Raw genomic sequence first — 7,500 nt, 5'->3', positions numbered from 1 at the left:
CTTGCCTTATTAACGACACTTTTAATTTTGTTACGGACCTCCCTGAAGGCATTCCATGACGCTTCGCTTCCATTCTCATGCGCTTGCTTCCTCAGGTGATCTCTTTCTGATTGTAACAGGCGAATCTCATCCGTCTGTAACCAGGGTGCTGGAGGGCGAGTAACCTTTGTTCTTCTTAATGGGGCATGACGATCAATACAATCCCTGATGAGCGAGTTCATGGCGTCTACCATGTCATCCGCACAATCCAATCCGTAAACCACATCTAAGGGAAGCGAAGAAAAGTCTTCCTGAAATGCACGTTCGCTTAGATTCTTTTCATTTCGAATGTATTTAAATCGAGGTTTAAATCGAGGAATTCTAACATTAATACATGCGAACGGAGCATCATGATCTGCCACTGTTGAGCAAGGTATAACATCAGTAAAAGTGAAAGTCCGCGGGTAATTAGTAACAATATGATCCAACAGTGTTTTTGATGTGCGGGTCACACGAGTAGGCTTTGACACCATCTGGTGGAGTCCAAAAACATCCAACATTGCTTGATATTTCCGTGTTAGAATATTACTTGGTTTCAACATGTCAATGTTGACGTCGCCCGTTACGACTAATAAGCCGTCCCAGTTCGCCGTGATGTTCCCCAAGAGAGCGTCCATCCGCTCTAACCAGTCAGTGTCACTTAAAATACGTGTAGATCTGTACATGATTCCAATAAGAACTTTACTGTGTCTGTTGCGCCCAGGCACCTCCAGCCATAAATGCTCTAGGTCAGGAGAACGCTTCTCAATATCAATGCGACGTTTGAAATTTATTGACTCATGGATGTATGCTCCAACGCCACCACCTTTAATAAGCTCCCGATTCCTAAAAACTGATGAATAACCAGGCACAGACACATACTCCAAAAGTGCAGGGTTATCCTTGAGCCATGTCTCGCTGAGTGTTATAATGTCCATTGGATATTGTTTGACTGTTAGAAGGAACTCGTTGAATGTAGAGGTCATGCACTGGGTATTTAAGTGCATGAGTCGTAGGTCTTTAGATTTCTCTCTTAGAATTCTAATTATTTTCTGAGTAGTTTCCTCATCTTCAGAAGGCTCCGCAAGTTCATGATCTCCCACTATTTCTTCACTGGAACACGCACTGAACGGAAGTATAGAAAGCACGCATCCACCACACGTCCAGTCTAGTCCATGTGTCACATGCTTTAACCCAGCACACTTCACATGATTCATTCCAAAGCACACATTGCAGGTTACACATTTCTGATTTTTCCTAATGGTTTTCTCGCATTGTTCACATTTGCGTGTTGACGATGGACCTGGATTAGTGCAAATATCCCCTCCTCTCAATAATAACTGCTGTGTAGCGCATGAATTGGGATACATTGCCTGGGGGGAAGGGGGAGCGCAAAAAGGGCAGCGAAAGAAGAACAAACGTTGCTCATATAACGATGGAAGCAAGTAGAGTAAAATCCCCACTTTTCGCCCAAAATTTGACAAGTGTCCCGAAGTGTTTTGACCCGGATTGTAGTATGCAAATTATGCTTTCCATCTATTTAAACTCTAGCTCTTGTATTTATTTATCGCTTGATAATGGAGTTACGATGACTTTGAAACGTCGTAAAAATAAAAATCTAGTCAGTTTCATATGTTTTTCTTTCTTACTCCATAACTTGAAAGTACAAATATTAAATTGATTCCTTCTTTATCATCATCATTTTGAGAGAGAGCTGGTTGAATGTAATCATTAAGATCACCATAACCGTACATTCCATCAACAAATGAAATAGTCTCCCATGTTGAGCCATTATTATTTGAATATTTTATTTGATTATCACCATAAGTACTATTAATATTATTTCAACTAAATGTCATACTCAATCTATCAAGTGCTATACCACATTTTTTTTCTTCACTTAATTAGGAGGAGAAAATTTAACAATAAAATCTTCTGGTGTATTTTTATCAATTTTTTCTCTATTAATTGATGAAATATGTAAAGCTCTATTGTTCATATTATAATATTAAATTACATATTCTTTCATAGACACTCTGACAATTGTTCGTTATCAATTGCTCCTTGCTTATTCAATGTATAAGCTATTTGATTAAAATCATTATTGCCAGCTAAAATTGATCCACCGAGTAATTCTAATTTGTCTAACAAATCATTGATATTATTGTAATAAACAACACTGGAGCAAATTTTGCGAATTTTTTTACTTGTTTTATGAATAGGTATTTCGCTAAGTTTGTTTAATTGATCAAACAACATTTGAGACAATGGACTGTATCTTTTTTTGCTGTTAAACCTTTTTCCTAATCAGCTTGTTGATCCAATACTTTTTTTCCCATTTTTTGTTGCAACTAATTGTAATATACCAAATAAGTTTGGTAAATTGATCATCAAACCACCATATTGACCATTTTGTTGAATTTTATAAGCATTTCTTTTCGGTTGTGTATAATGTAATCCTTTACCTTTTTTAATAAGATATTGACTTCCTTTTATTGTAGCTTGAATAGCTTCACTATATTTATCAAGCAATTTTTCATCTTCTATCAATTTTTGTATTTTATCCATTTTTTTTATTTTTATTTTGTGCTCTTTTAAGATAAAGAACCTTTTTCTCGTCCTAAATCTTTTTTTTTTTAATTTACCAATTTCACTATCATATTCATTTACATCTAAGTTACCTTCCAGTGAAGCCTTAAAAACATCACTTGGAGCATATAATTCGTAATCTGTCAATCCTTTTATTTCATCTGTATTAAATTTATGATCTAAATCTATTACATATTCCATCATTGTCATTGTTGTGGTAATTTTGTTGTTTTTTCTGGTTTTTCATATGTATATTGTAACATTGCTATATCTTCCAAATTGGATGCAAGAGCTTTTTGATTCTTTTCAAGTTGTTCAATTAATTTGACTTGCTTTTTGTCAATTGTTTTTTTGTTACTTCTTGAGCTTTGATTATTGGTTTAAAAGTGTCTTTCAAACCAATTTGCATATCCTGTTTACTGTGCTTATACTGTTTAATTTCATCCTGTATTTGGTTAATCATCTTTCCAGCTTTTATTTTAGCATCAGAAATTTTCTTAAGTCTTTCTATGTCCATTTATATAATTTACTTACATAAAAAAAAACTTATCTTAACTTATCTTCATTTAAATTAATATAACATAATTTATATAATGGAAATACCGAATTACGATCATAAAAATGAAAAAAACAGATTTTAAACAATTGTCATTTTTGTGTATATGATTTCCCTAGTGATAATGAGCGAGGTTTGATATCACGTGAGCTTGATGTTAGCATAGAACAATACAAACTAGACCCTCCGTGAGGGTACACTGGGTTGCCTGTCTGTGGTACGTGCACCGTTTCAGACAATTTTTTTCAAGTTGGGGGGTCATTAAGAAGTCATACCAGACGAGGCCCTTTGGCTCACAGTTCCTCACACGTTCGTACGACGAAACAGATCTCTCCTTGCGTAATATGTAGCTCTAACAGTGCACGATATTGTTTTGGTATTGTCTATCATTGTAGTGCCATGGTAGAAGTCTTGGGTAAATAGTCTGAGAAGACATGTGGTTACTAGCAAAGTACTGAACCCAGAAAGATTGAAGAAAATAAATGGGAAGTGAGAAACATTGGCTTCTGGGCTGACATGTTGATAAACTTCTTTTCACCACACGTTTAAGCGTGCCCTCTGAGCATCTGACAGCTTTGTAATGCCGAAGTTCACTGAAGTTAACCCTGTTCGGCGGGGTTAGTGTTTGGATGGGGGACCAAAATAATATACCCTTCGTAAAACAGAAGCATCGGACCGAAAATACTATTAACGCTAACAAATGCGAACTCAGCAAGGTACAGATTTTGTTAGCTTGCTTTATGCAAAAACAAATATTGATGCAAAAGTAAATAAATATTGATACACAGTTTTTAGAAAGAGCAGAAGGAAGTTTCCAGGACGATCGCTCGAGAATAACATATTTACGACATGAAAACAACATTTATTTTGAACCGTGAATATAGAATATAAAAAGTTACGATCAGCGACAAACATTTTGGGGGATTTTTGCAACGTTCAATTTTGTTATTGTACGTTTTGGCTGCACAAATAAATCGCAAAATCGAAAGTGACATCGCCGGAATTCAGCGGGCGCCGTGATGAAGTTACCGCGGCATGTTTACTCGCCAAACAGTGAAGTGTCTGTGTCAAATGATGGCAAGATACCGGGTTTTTGAAAGTTTCTTTTTCTGTCAAGTTTAAAGTTTGACAATGAAATGAGCGAAGTCAAAACAAAGATCACAATCGCCCAAGTCTTGTTTATGCAAAGTTAAAATTTACTCTCCAAGACGCGTACGACGTTATTTATTCTAACCAGGTAATTCCATCATTTTGGAAATAGCAGCTACTTTATTATTCAACTGCGTCACAATTCTTCACTGATTTTGGGGCTCATTTTTCCCATATCCCATTTCAACCTTAAGCTTGAAAATTCAATACACAACATGATATTATAATTCACAAAGGCAGAAAATACCACAGAATCCTTTTCCAGCGAAAAATTTATTGAAACAAACAACATGTTTGCTCTTAGAGGCGAAAACCTCTTCCTATTTCATTGCGTGCGTGAAGACAAGAAACTCGATCGTGTTAAATTACCATGTACTTCCGGTAAATACAGCTCACTTTGATTTCGGCTCGACGGGCGATAGATTGTTGTCGAAGTCCATTGCTCGTCGCTTTTAAGATTCCATCGCCTGTATATCCAATTGACTTGCCATTATTGAGCTTCATAACGGTATATTTTGTTCAAAGATCCACTAAAACGCCATTCGCCTTACATGACTTTCGACGCCATTGCCGGTTAAGTTAATCGTTCTACTGTGTCCACCAGAGAAATCCACGCATTTCCTACTACCCTCTCGATCCTACGAAAATACGCTAAGAAGGCTCTATGCACAAAGCCACCACTTAGCAGGGGAGTGACAGGCAAGACTTTTCCCGACACGGAAAATAAAAAAACCCACGAAATGAAACCGAGGTTCCGACTGGGTTTGGCAACCCAGTAACGAGGAACTAAAGAGCCATATTCTTTTTTGTATGTTGATAATGAAAAATATCAAACAAAACTATTATGGAATATTATAACAAATATATATTAAGGGGAATATTCAATGAACATAGTACAGGTAATACTTACACACATGGTTTACCAGGTTTAAGAGGACCACCTGGTGTTCCAGGAGTTGGTTTTAAACTAACTCCAAATGGTAATTATGATATGGAAAGTAAAAAATTAACTAATTTACAGCCAGGATGAAATGATAGTGATGTTTTGACCAAAAAGCAGATTTATGACCATGTAAAAGCAAACGGAGGTGATTCGCCTAGTACACCAGTTGATTTAACTGATTATTTCAAAAAGATGGAAGCGATAGAATGACTGGATTGCTAAATTTGAATAATAGAAGAATTGAAAATGTTGCACCTGGTAGACATAATACAGCAGATGCTTCAACTAGAAGCTTTTTATTTTGATCTTACATACATACATACATACATACATACATACATACATACATACATACATACATACATACATGTTTATTCAAACTCATAATAACTATACATGAATTTGAAAGGGAGAGTCTAGAGGTTAACCCTATGAATAAAACTCTCCTAAAAACAACAGACAAACAATAAAAATGACAACTTTAAAAAGGATTTAAGTTTACATTTAAAAAGTTCAAGGGAACCGGCTTCAACAACATTACTAGGTAAATTGTTCCAGTAACTAATTACATTGTTAAAAAAAGAATATTTAAAACAGTTGATTCTAGATAATTTACAATAAAGCTTATACGAGTGATTTGCCCTAGTGGATTTGACTTTTGCGAATTGAAAGAATTCCTCAAAATGTGTGATAAGCCAAACACGATCTTATAACATTCAACAAGAGAGGAATATGTTCTACGACTGGACAAAGATGGCCAATGTAACGAGTCACAACGCTCTTCATAAGACATATCACCTCTTTTTTGCCTAAGAGCTAATCTTGACGCGCGTCTTTGCACGCTCTCTATTGCATGGATATCTTTGACAAGATATGGGTTCCAGACTGGAGCAGCATACTCTAGAAGTGGTCTGACCAATGTTTTGTAAAGCAACGAAAAAGTTGTTGTATTAGCTGTTCCAACAGACCGTCTTATTAGCCCTAGGACTTGGTTCGCCTTATTCGCCATAGTACTAATATATTCACTCCAAGAAAGATCTTTTGATATAATAATTCCAAGATCTTTAAGGCTCTTGACATCTTTTAAGGCCGTACCTAGTTTATAATTCGTAGTCGATTTGTCACGAGAATGCGTTATTCGCATTGCTTCACACTTATCCTCATTGAAACGAAGTTGCCATTTTTTCGCCCATTTACCAAGATTATTTAAATCAGTTTGAAGGTATTGTTCATCGAGACTAGGGTTGCGAAGCTCTCTGTAGATCTTTGTGTCATCGGCAAATAATTTAATTTTTGAAGAGACACTATCAACGATATCATCTTAATGTTGTTGATGGTAAAATAGAAGCTCAGAATCCAGCAATTTACAAAATCCTATTCATCATAACGATGGGGTAAATAAATTTTATATTGATAACTCTATGTTGTTAAAAGCTGATAAAACAGAGCTGTATAATTTTATTTTAAAAAGTGGTTTGACAAACAATCTTGACATGAAAAACCATAACTTAAATAATGTGAAAGAAGCAACAACAGGTCATCAAGCAATCAATTTCACCCAATTAAACAATGAGCTGAGTAACTATTTACATGGTTACATCGTTATGGTGTTTTATCCCATATAATAAATCTTTTATTGACCAAGCTTGTGCGGTCAAGATGGCTGAATATTGCATGGCCTCGTTCTTTTTTTGCGTGTTTATGGACCTCGACTTTGTCTCCCTCTATAAACACGCAAAAAGAGAACTTGGCCAATATCCAGCCATCTCGACCTCAGACTTGGTCAATAACCCACACATATTGCACGACTGATAAAACAACGCGAAAATGTATTTTTAAACGATCTTTCGGCTGGCCAAGGTACGTTTGGAGATCTAACGAATTTACAGAATAAATATCACGCACCGGTGGCTCAGTTGGTTGAGCACCGCCGGCCGGACCAACACTCAGGGTCTTTAAATAACTATGGAGTAAGTGCTCCTTTTGTAACGACATCTGCGAATGGTTAACTTTCAAGTCTTCTCGGATAAGGGCAAGAAGCCGGAGGTCCCGTCTCATAACCCTGGGGTGTAAATTCTGTGGGACGTTAAAGAACCCATACAGTATTCGAGAAGAGTACGGCATAGAATTTACAGTGTTGTGGTCTGATCTATGGATATAGGGGTTAGGTGTCAATTGGGACGAAAGTTCTGATCCTCTCTCCTGCCAATCCATGAATTGTGACGAACATAAACTAAGAATGTAT

The 7,500-nt window shown here is 36.3% G+C and overlaps 1 protein-coding gene across 7 annotated transcripts in view; it reads left to right on the top strand.

Annotated features, from left to right (window-relative positions):
* LOC138010976 (collagen triple helix repeat-containing protein 1-like) overlaps window positions 1-7,500 on the top strand; it is a 28,864-nt gene that overhangs the window by 20,051 nt on the left and 1,313 nt on the right. The window lies entirely within an intron of this gene.

The sequence above is a fragment of the Montipora foliosa genome, chromosome 7 (genome assembly GCF_036669935.1).
Source record: "Montipora foliosa isolate CH-2021 chromosome 7, ASM3666993v2, whole genome shotgun sequence".
NCBI lineage: Eukaryota > Metazoa > Cnidaria > Anthozoa > Scleractinia > Acroporidae > Montipora > Montipora foliosa.
The sequence above is the reverse complement of the archived record's forward strand: the minus strand, read 5'-3'. Positions and strand labels throughout refer to the sequence as shown.